The sequence below is a fragment of the Carcharhinus amblyrhynchos genome, chromosome 15 (assembly GCF_965287045.1).
Source record: "Carcharhinus amblyrhynchos chromosome 15, sCarAmb.v2.hapA, whole genome shotgun sequence".
NCBI classification, from domain to species: Eukaryota; Metazoa; Chordata; class Chondrichthyes; order Carcharhiniformes; family Carcharhinidae; genus Carcharhinus; species Carcharhinus amblyrhynchos.
In genome coordinates, this window is record NC_137338.1 from 38,121,559 (window position 1) to 38,138,570 (window position 17,012).

At 44.1% G+C, this 17,012-nt stretch overlaps 1 protein-coding gene across 10 annotated transcripts in view; it reads left to right on the forward strand.

Annotated features, from left to right (window-relative positions):
* Window positions 1-17,012, forward strand: part of caska (calcium/calmodulin-dependent serine protein kinase a) — a 417,836-nt gene that overhangs the window by 31,448 nt on the left and 369,376 nt on the right. The gene's annotated exons all lie outside the window — the stretch shown is intronic.

Here is a 17,012-nt window from a genome sequence, read left to right on the forward strand (position 1 = left end):
CAAGGAAAACAGTCCCAACTTCTGCAGTCTCTCATAACTGACATTCCTTATCCTTGGAATCATTCTTATGAATATTTTCTGCACAATCTCCAATGCTTTCCCATCCTTCCTATAGTGTGGCGCCCAGAAATGGATTCAGTACTCCAGATGAGGCCAGACTAGTGTATTTTATAAGTTCAACATTACCTCCTTGATCTTGTACTCAATGTCTCAATTAATAAAGCTGAAGATACTGTTGTGCTTTATTAACTACCCCCTCAGCCTGTTGTGGCCTTCAATCATTTCTGCACATTTACACACAAGTCTCTCTGCTCCTGCACCCCCTTTATTATTGTATCCTTTATTTTAAGTTGTCTCTTTTTGGTCATCCTATCAAAGTGAATCGTTTCACATCTCTCCACATTAATTTAACTGCGAATTGCTCACCCATTCCACCAATTTGTCATTGTCTTTTTTTTTGAAGCCCTGCATTCCTCACAGTACAGAATGCTTCCACGTTGGTATCATTTAACAGATTTTAAAATTGTACTCTGTACAGGTCATCAATGTATATCTGTTGGATCAAGGGTCCCAACACTGACCTAATGGGAGCTCTACTGGAGTTCTATGAGGATGTGTCTAGGGCGGTGGATAGAGGAGAGCCGGTGGATGTGGTCTTTCTTGATTTTCAGAAGGCGTTTGACAAGGTACCTCACAAGAGGTTATTGCAGAAGGTAAGGGGGCATGGAGTTGGGGGTAGGGTGTTAGCGTGGATAGAGGACTGGTTGTCAAATAGGAGGCAGAGAGTGGGGGTCAATGGGTGCTATTCGGATTGGCGGATGGTGACTAGTGGAGTGCCCCAGGGGTCGGTGCTGGGGCCTCAGCTATTTACCATTTATATAGATGATCTGGAGGAGGGAACCGAGTGTAGGGTGTCGAAATTTGCTGATGACACCAAAATTGGTGGAAAGGCAAATTGTGCGGAGGGTGGTGAGAGTCTACAGAAGGATCTAGATAGGCTGGGCGAATGGGCCAGGAAATGGCAGATGGAATTTAATGTTGGCAAGTGCGAGGTGGTCCACTTTGGTAGGAAGGATTATTACTTACATGGAGAAAAACTGCAGCAGGCGACGGTGCAGAGGGACCTCGGGGTCCTTGTGCATGAGTCGCAAAAACCCAGCTTGCAGGTGCAGCAGGTGGTCAGGAAGGCGAATGGGATGCTGGCCTTCATCGCGAGAGGGATTGAATATAAAAGTAGGGAGGTCTTGCTGCGGCTGTATAGGGCATTGGTGGGGCCGCAGCTGGAGTACTGTGTGCAGTTTTGGGTGCCGTACTTACGCAAGGATATTTTGGCCTTGGAGGGAGTGCAGAGGAGGTTTACTAGGCTGATGCCGGAGTTGAGGGGGTTGAGCTATGAGGAGAGGCTGTATAAATTAGGCTTGTACGCGTTAGAGTTTAGAAGAATGAGGGGAGATCTCATTGAGATGTATAAGATGATGAATGGGATGGATAGGATAGAGGTGGAGAGACTCTTCCCGCTCAGAAAGGATAGTAGGACTAGGGGGCACAGCCTCAAGATAAAGGGGGCGCGGTTTAGAACGGAGTTGAGGAGGAACTTCTTCACTCAAAGGGTGGTGAATCTCTGGAATTCTCTGCCCGTTGAAGTGGTGGAGGCTACCTCGCTAAATATTTTTAAGACACGGGTTGATGGGTTTTTGATAAGAGAGGGGATTAAGGGTTATGGGGAGAGGGCGGGAAAGTGGAACTGAGCCAAGACAGATCAGCCATGATCTTATTGAATGGCGGGGCAGGCTCGAAGGGCTAGTTGGCCTACTCCTGCTCCTATTTCTTATGTTCTTATGTACTAAAACCTTTCTCCAGCCCAACAACACCCATTAACCAATATTATTTCCTTTCTTACAGCCAATTTCATATCCATATTGGTATCTTCCCTTTATTCCATGAACTATCCAGGTCTGTTGTGCAGCACCATATTAAAGTCCAGGTATATCTCATCAACCCTCTCTGTTACCTCTTCAAAATAGCTCCACTATGTTATTTCACCATGATTTTCCCCTGAATCAATGTTAGTTTTCCTTAATTAACCCACAATTATCCATGTGACTACTAATGCTATCCCAAATTATTGTTTAAATAAGTTTCCACACTATTGACTGGTCTGTAGTTGCTGGACTTAACTTTACAGAATGTAACATTTGCAATGATCCAGTCATCTGGCACCACCCTTGGGTCTAAGGAAGATTGAAAAGGTAGGGCACTTACATAAGAACATAAGAAATAGGAGCAGGAGTAGGCCAACTAGCCCTTCGAGCCTGCCCCGCCATTCAATAAGATCATGGCTGATCTGTCTTGGCTCAGTTCCACATTCCCGCCCTCTCCCCATAACCCTTAATCCCCTCTCTTATCAAAAACCCATCGACCCGCGTCTTAAAAATATTTAGCGAGGTAGCCTCCACCACTTCAACGGGCAGAGAATTCCAGAGATTCACCACCCTTTGAGTGAAGAAGTTCCTCCTCAACTCCGTTCTAAACCGCGCCCCCTTTATCTTGAGGCTGTGCCCCCTAGTCCTACTATCCTTTCTGAGCGGGAAGAGTCTCCTCACCTCTATCCTATCCATCCCATTCATCATCTTATATGTCTCAATGTGATCTCCCCTCATTCTTCTAAACTCTAACGAGTACAAGCCTAATTTATTCAGCCTCTCCTCATAGCTCAACCCCCTCAACTCCGGCATCAGCCTAGTAAACCTCCTCTGCACTCCCTCCAAGGCCAAAATATCCTTGCGTAAGTACGGCGCCCAAAACTGCACACAGTACTCCAGCTGCAGCCTCACCAATGCCCTATACAGCTGCAGCAAGACCTCCCTACTTTTATATTCAATCCCTCTCGCTATGAAGGTCAGCATCCCATTCGCCTTCCTGACCACCTGCTGCACCTGCAAGCTGGGTTTTTGTGACTCATGCACAAGGACCCCGAGGTCCCTCTGCACCGTCGCCTGCTGCAGTTTTTCTCCACGTAAGTAATAATCCTTCCTACCATTATTCCTACCAAAATGGACCACCTCACACTTGCCAACATTAAATTCCATCTGCCATTTCCTGGCCCATTCGCCCAGCCTATCTAGATCCTTCTGCAGACTCTCCCCACCCTCCGCGCAATTTGCCTTTCCACCAATTTTGGTGTCATCAGCAAATTTTGACACCCTACACTCGGTTCCCTCCTCCAGATCATCTATATAAATGGTAAATAGCTGAGGCCCCAGCACCGACCCCTGGGGCACTCCACTAGTCACCATCCGCCAATCCGAATAGCACCCATTGACCCCCACTCTCTGCCTCCTATTTGACAACCAGTCCTCTATCCACACTAACACCCTACCCCCAACTCCATGCCCCCTGACCTTCTGCAATAACCTCTTGTGAGGTACCTTGTCAAAAACACCCATTTCCCTCAAAATCCTTGGATGCATCTTCTGTTGCTTCATCAACTTTAAGAACAAGCAGCCTACCTAATACCCCATTCTTCTCAATTTTAAATTCTTTGAGTGTATTGATGATCTCCTCTTTCACCATGGCCTGAGTAATATCTTCCTTGGGAAAGACAGATGCAAAACATTAATGCTTAAGCTAGTCCTCCGCTTCCATTCATAAATCTCCTTTCTTGTCCCCAATCAGCCCTATCCCTCCTCTTGCCACACTTTTGTTACTTGTATGGCTCTGGAATTCTTTGGGATTCCCTTTTCATCAGCTGCTAATCTCTTTTCATACTCTCTCTCTCTTTGTTTCTCTTATCTGCTTTTTCACTTCCCCTGTGAAACTTTGATATTCAACCTGATTCTTCATTGTATTATTTAGCTGACATCTGTCATGAGCATACTTTTCCTCCATCTTAATCTCAATCACTTTTGTTATCCAAGGAACTCTCGATTTGTCTGTCTACCATTTTGACTTTAGAAGGAATATATTTTGACTGTGCCAAAAAATCTCCCCTTTGAAGGTAGCCCGTTTTCCTGCTAACATTTGATTTCAATTTAATTGGCTCAGATCCATTCTTACTGCACTGAAGCTAGCTTTCTCCCAGTTAATTATTATTACCCTCTATTGCCCTTTGTCCTTTTCCATAGCCAATCCATTGTCCACTGTGTTCTCTTACGCTTGATCCAAGTCCAGCAATACCTCCCCTCTTGTAGGGCTAGAAACATATTCCTGCAGAAAATTTTCATGAGTGTACTCTAGGAACTTTTGCTCCTCTGTTCCCCTTACACTACTGATATTCCGGTCTATATTTGAATAAAATCCCCCTTATAATTACGTCATAATTTTTGCATCTCACAGTAATTTTCTTGCGAATTTGTTCCTCTGTATCCTTTTTATTAATTGGTGGTCTAGAAACTACCCTGGACAATGCATTTGCACTTTTTTGTTACTTAGTTCTAGCCAGATAGATTCTGTCTTTGACAGCTCTGGTATATGTTCCCTGTCAGCATTCAGCAAAGCTCTCCTTAATTAACACTGCCAGTCTTCCTCCTCCTCCCTTTCATTTCTTTCCTGACACCATTTTATCACGGAAATTTTCACACCTAGTCTTGTCATTTTGTTATAGCCATGACATATTTCCACATGTCATTTTGTGCCTGTAACTCACCAATTTTATTAACCACATGCAATGCTTTCATACACATGCACATTAACCCTGATTTAGATTCCTGGATTTTTCCCTTACTCCGACCCCACCTAAAGATCTACTGTTTCCTACCCCTGTGTTTTCTGTGTCTGTGTTCTGTGCACCATGATATTCTTCTTTGATAATTACTCCTGGTTCCCCATACCCCTGCCAAGTTAGTTTAAAGCCTCCCCAACGGCACTCGCAAATTGCCCTGCAAGGAACTCAAATCGCTGCTCTGTTTAGGTGCAACTCATCCTGACTGTACAGGTCCTAGCTTCCTCCAGAGCCAGCCCAATATCCCAAGAATCTAAATGCCTCCTTCCTGCACCATATCTCCTACTTTATCCTCCTATTTTTAAGTCAGTTGCATATGGTGTTGGGAATAATCTAGAGATTACTACTTTTGATGTCCTGCTTGTTAATTTCCTACCTAGTTCCTAAATTCTGATTGTAGGGCTACTTCCCTATTTCTGCCTGTCATTTGTACCAATGTGTACTATGACTGCTGACTGTTCACTGTCCCCCTAGGGGGCTCTGTAACCATTCGGCTGTGTCCTTGACCCTGACACCAGAGAGGCAAGGCACCATCCTAGGTTCACAACGGTATCCACAGAAATGTCTTTCTATCTCCCTAGCTATTGAATCATCCATCAGTATTGCCTTTCCAATCATCCTTGTGCCTCCTTGTATAGTTGCACCTCTGTGGTGCCATGTACTTGGCTATGGCTGAGTTTCCTAGATAAACCATCATACTAATCGGTATTCAGAGCTGAATGCTGATTGGAGAATGGGATGTAGTCAGGTTCCTACACTAGCTCTGTTACCATTTGACTGCCTGGTGGTTACCCCTTCCTCCTCTCCCTTCAGACTCTTCGTGTGTGGTAACTACATTGTTAAACTTGCTACCTACAAAGTTTTCAACCTCATGGATGCACCACAGTGACTTCTGGAGCTCAAACTGCTGCATCTAACCACACTTCCTGTACAAATGGTTTATGTCCTGGTGTTCCCACATAATACATGATATGCACGCTACAGGTTGCAGCAGCCCTGCTTTTCTTCTGTCTGCTAGTTTTTTAACTAGCTAATAAACCTTACTACTATTAATAAAATGTACCAATACTAGTAAAACTTAGTTTTGCTGATAACATTTTATAATTCAACATTTGGCAAGCAGTGGACAAAGGAGAAATCATGCTTGTCAAAACTATTGGAATTATTTGAGGATGTAACTAATAGGGTTGACCGAGAAGGACCCGTGGATATGGTTTATTTAGACTTTAAGATGATTTTTGGCAAGGTCTCACAAGGAGACTATTATGTAAAGTTAAAGCACATAAGATTGCAGGTCATGTTTTGTGATGGACCGAAAGCTGGTTAGCATTAAAGAAACAAAGAGTTGGCATAAATGGGTGTTTTTCTGATTGGCAGGCAGTGAGTAGTGGGGTACTGCAGGGATCTGCACTAGGACCCCAACTATTCACATTATATATTATGATTTGGAAGAGGGTACTAAATGTATTATCTCCAAATTTGCAGATGGTAAAAAGTTGGGTGGGAGGGTAAACTGTGAGAATGATGCAGAGGTGCTTCAGTGTGATTTGGACAGACTGAGTGTGGGCATACAGTAAATGGTATGTTGGCCTTCAGAGCGCTTGGATTTGAGTATAAGACTAGGAATGTTTTACTGCAATTGTATAGGGCTTTGAGGCTACATCTAGAATGTTGTGTGCAGTTATGGTGTCCTTATCTGAGGAAGATGCCCTTGCTATAGGGAGAGTACAGTGAAGGTTTACCAGGCTGATTCCTAGGATGGCAGATCTGTTTCTATGAGGAAGACTAAAAAGGTTAGGATTATATTCACTTCTCTTTAGAAGAGTAAGAGGGGATTTCATAACTTATAAAATTTTAACAGGGTTAGGCAGGATAGATACAGAAAGAATGTTCAGCGGAGTCCAGACTAGGGATCATAGTTTGAGGATAAGGGGTAAGCATTTTAGAACTGAGGTGAGGAGAAATTTCTTCACCCAAGGAGTGGTGAATGTGTGGAATTCACTACCACAAAGTAGTTGAGGGCGAAACATTGTGTGATTTCAAGAACAAATTAGATATAGCTCTTGAGGCTAAAAGGAGACCAGGATATTGAATTTGATGATCAGCCATGATCATAATAAACGACAGAGCAGACTCGAAGGGCTGAATTGCCCACTCCGGATTTATGTCCTAATAACCCTGGTAAAACTTGATGCACCTTACTAATAATAGTTAACTTCACTTTAAAAAAAGTCACCAGTTAATTGTTTAGCTTGGACAGTTAGGAAATTCACCAGCCAATCAGCGATCAAGAGGAGTTCGCCAGGACAGGCAATCAATGTCACCTAGATGGGCAGAGTGGCCTAATTCTGCTCCTATGTCTTATGGTCTTAGAGGAGAGTGTGAGAGCAGGATGATGGGACAAGCAGTCAGCAGCGCCTCGAGGAAGGTTTTGAGAAGAGGACTCTGGGACAGGCAGTCAGAATCACCAAGTGCTTAACATCACAGGGGAAACAGAAGTTCATTGGTTGAATGAATGGATTCTGCCCTTCGCCTTCCCAGGAGTGGAGCCAGACAGACTTGCAAGTGGCACCTCTATTGGAGCAGCGGGTAAATAGAGAATGAGGCTCGGGGCCTATGCTTGCCTTCTGGGAACAGGAAGAGAAACAAAGCAAAGTGTATGCATCAAATGTGAAATGGTGTTTAAAAAAAAAACAAAGTTTAAGGATGCTCTACCTGAAAGGCTGAAATAGAGATAAAATGGGTATGATATAATTTCCATTACGTTAATGTGGCTGCATGGTGACCAAGACAAGGAAATGAATATTCAAGGATGTTTGACATACAGGAGGAAAGTCAAGGAAGGAAATGAGGTGGGGTTAAACTGATAATAATGGATGGGATCAACGTAGTAGTAAGGGAGGATCTCAGATTGGAAGAACAATGTATGGAATATGTTTTGACAAAGGTAAGAAACAGCAAAGGGCAACAGACATTGGTTGGAGTTGTTTATAGGCCACCTAATTGTAATGTGCGTCAGTATTAATAAGATGAGAAAAGCTTGTAGAGTGGGCAATACTGTGATCATGGGTGACTTCAATCTGGACATGGCTGGTTAAACCAAGTGAGCACTAATGCTGAGGAAGATAAATTCCTAAAGTGTTAGGGATGGGCTTCTAGAGTGATATGTTGAGGAGGCAGCTAAAGGACTGGTTACTGAAATAGGGTTAATTAATAATGTTATAAAAGAACCTTTTAAAGATGAGTGACCACGATATGATAAAAATTTACATTACATTATGGAAGTAATTTTACTTTATGGAAAGTGAGGAAATTGAAGCCAAGGTGTTAAAATTGAATAAAGGAAATTATGAAAGTGTGAGGAGCAAGTAAGTTGAGATAGATTGGGAAAATACATTAAAAGGTATGACTGTGCATAGGCAATGGAAAGTCTTCAAAGAATGATTACATAGCTTACATCACCTATACATTCCTTTAAGTTGCAAAAACCTCAAAAAAGCTGGTCAACTGTGGTTGACAAGAGAAGTTAAGGATCGTACCAGAAATAGTGGTAATTCTGAGGACTGGAAGGTTTCTAGAATGCAGCAAAGAAAGAGCAAGAAACTGATGAAGGGAGAACAGAATATGAATGCACTCTACAGGAAGCATAAAAATAGACTAAAAACTTTTATAGGTATGTAAAAAGAAAGTGTTTGGTTAAGACAAATGTGGGCCCTTTAAAGGCAGAGTCAGGAGAACTCATAATGGGAAATAGAGAAATGGCATTAAAGCTAAATTATTACTGTGTCGATTTTCACTAAAGAAGGCACAGGAAATCTTCCAGTTATAGCAATCCAAGTGACTAGGGAGAATGTGAGTTGAAGGAAATTAATGTAAGTAATATAAGGTTGTATTGGAGAAACTAATGTGATTGAAAATTTCTAAGTCTACCCCAGAGTGCAGTGGATGCTAGGACATTGTGTAAATTTAAGAAGGAAATAGACAGATTTTTAATAATAATTAGTTGAAGGGTTATGGAGAATGAGCAGAAAAGTAGAGTTGAGGCTGAAATGAGATCAGCCATGATCTTATTGAATGGCAGAGCAGGTTCAAGGGACTGAATTGCTTATTCCTGCTCCTAGCTTTTATGTTAATATACACTTGGATGATGATTACGCGCTTGGGCATAGTCAGTATGGATTTGTAAACGGGAAATCATGCTTGACAAACTTATAGGAAATTTTTTGAGAATGTTGCTAATACAAGTGATAAAGGACAGTCAATAGATATAGTATATTTGGACTTTCCAAAGGCTTTTAATAGAATACCAAACTCACAAGGCAAATATCTCTGTATAAAGATGTAATATTTAGTTAAAGAAAACAAACAGCTGCAAAGAGAGCACCAAAAGGTTAATTCACTCTGTGAAAGAGTGACAGAATCTCTCCGAAAAATCAGATATATACAATCAAATTATAGTTTTTCTTATCGATCATTCCCACCTTACATTAGTTTCAAATCAATTACATGTAGTATACACACATCAATAATAATCCCTGACATTCAATTCTGCCAATTGCATTCTACCATCCAGCACAATGATACCTCATTTATTCAGTAAATCAGAATACTAACTCCCATCTTGACTAAAGTCACCTCCCTGTTGCCTAGTTACCTTAGATGCTTACTGCAAGGGTCAACGTGGATATTCCCACTGGATTATTGCCAAACTGGATTGACATGTGATCCCGCATCTGGGTACATTTCCAACCTAAGTCTAGACAGTGAATGCACCTATTCATAAATGTTGCGATATGTGTTCCTGCATAAGAAATTTTTTGATACGAGTTTTGCTAACTACAAAGTGTCTAGGCCTTTGGTTCTGAACTAATTTGCCTTTACCATCATACCTTAGAGTAACCTGCATTCGGCTGAAGTGAACGATGGTTCATACACTAAAAATATTTTGTCAGCATATATGTCTTAAAATCATAATTGTTTAATTCTTTTACTGCATTCACATATGTGTAAACTATTCTCTCATTAGCTTATTAACTTGTTTCAAGAATCATTTAACTCTTTACTGGTAATCCTGTCAGTGATTGTTTGCTGGAGCAGAGAGTCAGATAAGAAATTACCTGTTAAAAACCTGTTTAAATAAGCTTAAAGCACTTTCGTAGTAAAAACTTACCTTGTAGAACTGTTTAAATCATTTAAAAGCATTTTTGCGGGTTTTTTGTATTTACCACTTTAAGAATTCTAAGGGAGTGGATAGCAGGGATCTGTGGGTGAGCAGGCTTTAAAACAGTGCCAGGTTTAAAAGGAGGCCTGGTGTAGACAGCGGGCAGCGTCGGAGCGGGCTGAGGAGTGAGAGGGAAGCAGAGTGAGCTATTAGGGCTTAGGATCAAAGGGCTTGGGAGAAAAAGGGCCAGGTAAGTTCGTGTGGAAATTTTCAATACTACTACAGTGAATAATGGAGGGGCATGTGATGTGCTGTTTCTGTATGATGTGGGAGCTGGTGGACCCCAGGGTCCTTCCCAGTGACCATGTCTGCAGTAAGTGCAGGTTGCTGGAGGAGCTCCAGCTCAAGATAGATGAGCTGGCCTCTGAGCTTCAGACACTGAGGCTCATCAGGGGGAGAGAGGGTGCCATTGTCAATGGGGTGCAAGAGACATCCACCCCCCCTTGACTGGCTAACTCTAAGGGTCAGGAACAAGAGGGGGCTGCTGAGAGGAGGGAGGAGGGTGGGGACAGGAGGAAGGAGGGTGGGGACCGGATGCCTCAGCCTCTCAAACTGCATAACAGGTTTGAGGTTCTTGCTTCCAGTGTGGACGAGAACGAGGGAGATGAGGTTGGTGAGCAAACTGCACACAGTACAGTGATGCAGACGCAGGATATAGGCAAAGAGAAGGTGATAAGGAATGTAGCCGTAATTGGGGACAGTGGGGTTAAGGGTATTGACACTGTCCTTTGTTACAATGACAAAGTGCACAGAAGGGTGTGTTGTCTGCCTGGTGCTTGGGTCCAGGATGTCACCTCTGGGCTGCAGAGGAACCTGGAGTGGGAGGGTGAGAATCCGGTCATTGTAGTACATGTGGGTGCCAACGACGTAGGCAAAATGCAAACTGAGGATCTCGGGAGGGAGTATGAAAAGCTGGGAATGGAATTAAAAAGTAGAACCGACAAGGTGGTTATCTCTGGACTACTGCCTGAACCGAGTGCAGACGGGCGTGAGGTTGATAAGATTAAGGAAGTGAATGGGTGGCTCAGGGATTGGTGTGGGAGGAATGGGTTTGAATTTATGGGGCATTGGCATCAGTATTGGGGTAGGTGGGACCTGTTCGGGTGGGATGGGGTTGGTCTGAACCGTGCTGGGACCAGAGTCCTGGCGAATCGTGTAAATAGGACTGTAGGTTGGGCTTTAAACTAATTAGCGGGGGGGGAAGGGTGCGAGGGTAGGTGACATTACGGGGTCTAAAGTTAAGGAGAGGGTACAGGTAAGGGAAGAGGCCGAGGATGTCCCAATAATAAAGGGAGTAGGGGGCGTGAGTATGGTTGGTGACGTTCTGGCAAATAGGGTCCAGGTGAAGGCTGGGATGAAGGCACTTTATCTGAATGCACGAAGCATTCGGAATAAAGTGGATGAGCTGGTGGCGCAGATCAGCACAAATGGATATGATCTGGTGGCCATTACAGAGACGTGGCTGCAAGGTGACAGGGACTGGGAGCTGAATGTCCAGGGGTATCAAGTGTTTAGGAAGGATAGGCGGGAGGAAAAAGGGGGGGTCGTAGCTCTGCTGATTAAGGATAGCATCACGGTGGTAGCAAGGGATGATATAGGAACCAAAGAGCAGAAAGTGGAATCGTTGTGCATGGAGATTAGGAACAGCAAAGGGAGGAAGACGCCAGTGGGTGTCGTCAATAGGCCCCCCGAATAATGATCTGGAGGTGGGGCGGGCTGTTAACACGCAAATAAATGCGGCGTGCAGGAATGGAATGGCGATAATTATGGGGGATTTCAATCTGCATATTGATTGGTCGACCCATGTTGGACGCGTTGGGATTGAGGAGGAGTTCTTGGAATGCTGTCAGGATAGTTTCCTTGAACAGTATGTTGGAGCCGATGAGGGAGCGAGCTATCTTGGATCTGGTGTTATGTAATGAGGTGGGTAGAATTAGGGACCTTGTGGTGAAGGATCCTCTTGGGGAGAGTGATCATTGTATGGTGGAGTTTCTGGTGCAGATGGAGGAGGAGAAAGTGGGTTCCCGGACACGCGTCCTTTGTTTGAACAGAGGGGAGTACGGAAGGATGAGAGACGAGTTGGCGAATGTTGACTGGGGGAGCGCGTCGGAAGGTAGGTCTGCTGAGGAGCAGTGGAGGATCTTTAAGGAGATCTTTCTTGGTGCTCAGCAGAAATTTATTCCGATGGTTAAAAAGGACCGTAGGAGGAGAGGTAATAAGCCGTGGATAACGAAGGAGGTGAAGGAAAGTGTTAAATTAAAAGCGGAGGCGTTCAGAGTAGCTAAGAGTAGTGGGCGGGGAGAGGTTTAAAAGTCAACAAAGATTGACAAAGAAGGGTAAGATAAACTGTGAAGCTGGGCTAGCGCTTAATATAAAAAGGATAGCAAGAGTTTTTATAAATATATAAAAAGGAAGAGGCTGGCTAGGGTGAACGTTGGACCCTTAGAGGATGAGAGGGGGGACTTACTGGTAGGGGATGGGGAAATGGCTGAGGCCTTGAATAAGTTTTTTGTTTCAGCCTTCACGGAGGAGAACGTGAATAATTTGCCGGGTGTTAGCGATGGAAAGATGGTAGGACTGGAGGGTCTCAATGACATTATTGTTACTAGAGAGGCAGTGCTCGACAGACTGGAGGGACTGATTGTGGACAAGTCCCCAGGACCGGATGGAATGCATCCAAGGGTTCTGAAAGAAATGGCGGAGGTGATAGTGTATGCCTTGGTGGTTATTTTCCAAACGTCGCTGGATTCCGGGGAAGTGCAGGAAGATTGGAAAACGGCTAATGTTACGCCGTTGTTTAAGAAGGGTGGCAGGCAAAAGGCAGGGAATTATTGGCCGGTTAGTTTAACATCTGTTGTAGGTAAAATGTTAGAATCCGTCATCAAGGAGGAAATAGCGAGGCATCTTGAGGGGAATTGCTTGATAGAGCAGACGCAGCACGGTTTCATTAAGGGGAAGTCATGTCTGACAAATTTATTGGAGTTCTATGAGGATGTGTCTAGGGCGGTGGATAGAGGAGAGCCGGTGGATGTGGTCTTTCTGGATTTTCAGAAGGCGTTTGACAAGGTACCTCAAGAGGTTATTGCAGAAGGTAAGGGGGCATGGAGTTGGGGGTAGGATGTTAGCGTGGATAGAGGATTGGCTGTCAAATAGGAGGCAGAGAGTGGGGGTTAATGGGTGCTATTCGGATTGGTGGTAGGTGACTAGTGGAGTGCCCCAGGAGTCGGTGCTGGGGCCTCAGCTATTTACCATTTATATAGATGATCTGGAGGAGGGAACCGAGTGTATGGTGTCGAAATTTGCTGATGACACCAAGATTGGTGGAACAGCAAATTGCGCGGAGGGTGTGAAGAGTCTGCAGAAGGATGTAGATAGGCTGGGCGAATGGGCCAGGAAATGGCAAATGGAATTTAATGTTGGCAAGTGCGAGGTGGTCCACTTTGGTAGGAATAATGGTAGGAAGGACTATTACTTACGTGGAGAAAAACTGCAGCAGGCGACGGTGCAGAGGGACCTCGGGGTCCTTGTGCATGAGTCGTAAAAACCCAGCCTGCAGGTGCAGCAGGTGGTCAGGAAGGCTAATGGGATGCTGGCCTTCATCGCGAGGGGGATTGAATATAAAAGTAGGGAGGTCTTGCTGCAGCTGTATAGGGCACTGGTGAGGCCGCAGCTGGAGTACTGTGTGCAGTTTTGGTCGCCGCACTTACGCAAGGTTATTTTGGCCTTGGAGGGAGTGCAGAGGAGGTTTACTAGGCTGATGCCGAAGTTGAGGGGGTTGAGCTATGAGGAGAGGCTGAATAAATTAGGCTTGTACTCGTTAAAGTTTAGAAGAATGAGGGGAGATCTCATTGAGACATATAAGATGATGAATGGGATGGATAGGATAGAGGTGGAGAGACTCTTCCCGCTCAGAAAGGACAGTAGGACTAGGGGGCACAGCCTCAAGATAAAGGGGGGGCAGTTTAGAACAGAGGTGAGGAGGAACTTCTTCAGTCAAAGGGTGGTGAATCTCTGGAATTCTCTGCCCGTTGAAGTGGTGGAGGCTGCCTCGCTAAATATTTTTAAGACGCGGGTTGATGGGTTTTTGATAAGCGAGGGGATTAAGGGTTATGGGGAGAGGGCGGGAATGTGGAACTGAGCCACGACAGATCAGCCATGATCTTATTGATTGGCGGGGCAGGCTCGAAGGGCTAGATGGCCTACTCCTCCTCCTTTTTCTTATGTTATGTCTTAGTGTAAACTATTTAATAACCTCAACTTATTAGAAATCTTCCATTTCATGCGTTATAGATTGAGGATTGGCTAACAGGCAAAAAACAGAGTAAGAGTAAATGGCTCATTTTCATGTTGGCAGGCTGTGGCTTATGGGGTACTGCAAGGATCAGCACTTCAGCCCCAGCTGTTCATAACATACATCAGTAATTTGGATGTGGGGACCAAATGTAATATTTCCGAGTTCACTTATGATGCATAAGAACATAAGAAATAGGAGCAGGAGTAGGCCATCTAGCCCTTCGAGCCTGCCCCGCCATTCAATAAGATCATGGCTGATCTGTTGTGGCTCAGTTCCACTTTCCCGCCCTCTCCCCATAACCCTTAATCCCCTTGCCTATCAAAAACCTATCAACCCGCGTCTTAAATATATTTAGCGAGGCAGCCTCCACCATTTCAATGGTCAGAGAATTCCAGAGATTCACCACCCTTTGAGTGAAGAAGTTCCTCCTCAACTCCGTTCTAAACCGCCCCCCCCTTTATCTTGAGGCTGTGCCCTCTAGTCCTACTGTCCTTTCTGAGCGGGAAGAGCCTCTCCACCTCTATCCTATCCATCCCATTCATCATCACATATGTCTCAATGAGATCTCCCCTCATTCTTCTAAACTCTTAATGAGTACAAGCCTAGTTTATTCAGCCGCTCCTCATAGTTCAATCCCCTCAACTCTGGTATCAGCCTAGTAAACCTCCTCTGCACTCCCTCCAAGGCCAAAATATCCTTGCGTAAGTGCAGTGACCAAAACTGTACACAGTACTCCAGCTGCGGCCTCACCAGTGCCCTAAAGCTAGGTGAGAAGTTTGGGAGTTGAGGAAGATGTTAAGTGGCTACAGAAGGATTTGAGCAGACTTGGTGAGTGGGCAAAAATATGGCAGATGGCATATAATGTGAAAAATGTGAGGTGATCTACTTTGGTAAAAGGAATAGATGTGCAGAGCATTTCCCAAATGGTAACTTAAAAATTGTGGATGTACAAAGGAACCGGAGTGTCCTTGTACATACATCATTGAAGGCTAGCAAGCTAACGTTAGTCTTTGTTGCAAGTGGATTTGAAGAGCATCATCATGAGGTCTTGCTGCAATTGTATAGGAACTTGTGTTAGACCATACAGGACGGCTGTGTGCAGTTTTGGTCTCTTAACCTCAGAAAGGATATCATTTCCATAGAGGAAGTGCAACAATGGCTCATCAGACTTGTTCCTGGGATGGCAAGACTGCCTTATGAAGAGAGATTGGCAAATTGGCTCTGTATTCTCTTCGAGTTTTGAAGAATGAGGTGATCTCATTGAAACCTACTAAAGACTTGAAGGAATATACAGGATAGATGCAGGTAAGATGTTTATTTTGGTCAGGAAGTCTAGAATTTGGGGCACAATTTCAAAATAAGGGGGATACCACTTGGGATCGAGAGGAGGAGAAATACAGAGGTACATGAAGAGACAGGTTGGTGAAGACACATGTACATCCCCTACTGACGGAAACAGGGGAACGTAATAGGGGACAAAGAAAAAGCTGAGCAACTAAATACATACTTTGGTTCCCTCTTCACAAAAGAGGACACAAATCAGATACCAGAAATGTTGGAAAATGCAAGATTTAGTGAGAGTGAAGGTTTGAGGGAGATCAATATTAGTAGAGAAATGGTGCTGGGAAAATTGATGGAAAAATTCTCATCTATTATCAAGGACTTTATAGTGGAGCATTTAGCAAGCAGTGGCAGGATCAGGCAGAGTCAACATGGATTTATGAAGGAGAAATTATGCTGGACAGATCTGTGGAATTCTTTGAAGATGCAATTGGTAGAATTGACAAGGCGGGGGGTGGGTCAGTCAATGTGGTATATTTAGACTTTCAGAAAGCATTTGACGAAGTTCCACGTAAGAGATTATCATGCAAGATTAAAACACATAGGATTGGGGGAAGTTGAGGTGGATAGAAAACTGGTTGGCAGAGAGGAAACAAAGAGTAGGAATTAGTGGATCCTTTTCAAATCGGCAGGCAACAACTAGTGGGGCGCCACAAGGATTGATGCTGGGACCTCAGCTATTCACAATATATTAGTGATTTAGATGAGGGAATAAAATATAAAATCTCAAAGTTTGCAGGTGATACCAAGTTGGGTGGGACGGTGAACTGTGATGAGAATGCAGAGATTCTTCAGCATGATCTGGACAAATCATTGGCAGTTGCAATATAATTTGGATAAATGTGAGGTTATTCACTTTGGAAACAAAAACAAGAAGGCAGATTACTACTGAATGGCTGTAAATTGGGAGAGGGAGTGTGCAGTGAGACCAGGGTGTCCTTGTGCACGAGTCACTGAAGGTAAGCATGCAGGCGCAGAAGGGTGTAAAGAAGGCAAATGGCATGTTGGCCTTCGTTGCGAGAGATTTTGAGTACAGGAACAGGGTTGTTGCAATTATACAAGACCTTAGTGAGGCCATAACTAGAAAATCATGTGCTGTTTTGGTCTCCTTTTTTGAGAAAGGATGCCCTTGCTCTCAAGGGAATGCAGCAAAGGTTTACCAGGCTGATTCCGGGAATGGTGGGACTGATGTACAAAGAGATATTGACTAGGTTAGGATTGTTTTTGCTAGAATTCAGAAGAATGAGGGGGGAATCTCATAGCGACTTATAAAATTCTAACAGGACTAGACAGGGTAGATGCAGGAAGCATGTTCCCAATGGTGGGAGTGTCCAGAACCAGGGCTCACAATGAGGATACAGGGTAGACCATTGAGGATGGAGATGACGAGATATTCCTTCACCCAAAGAGTGATGAGCCTGTGGAATTCATTACTA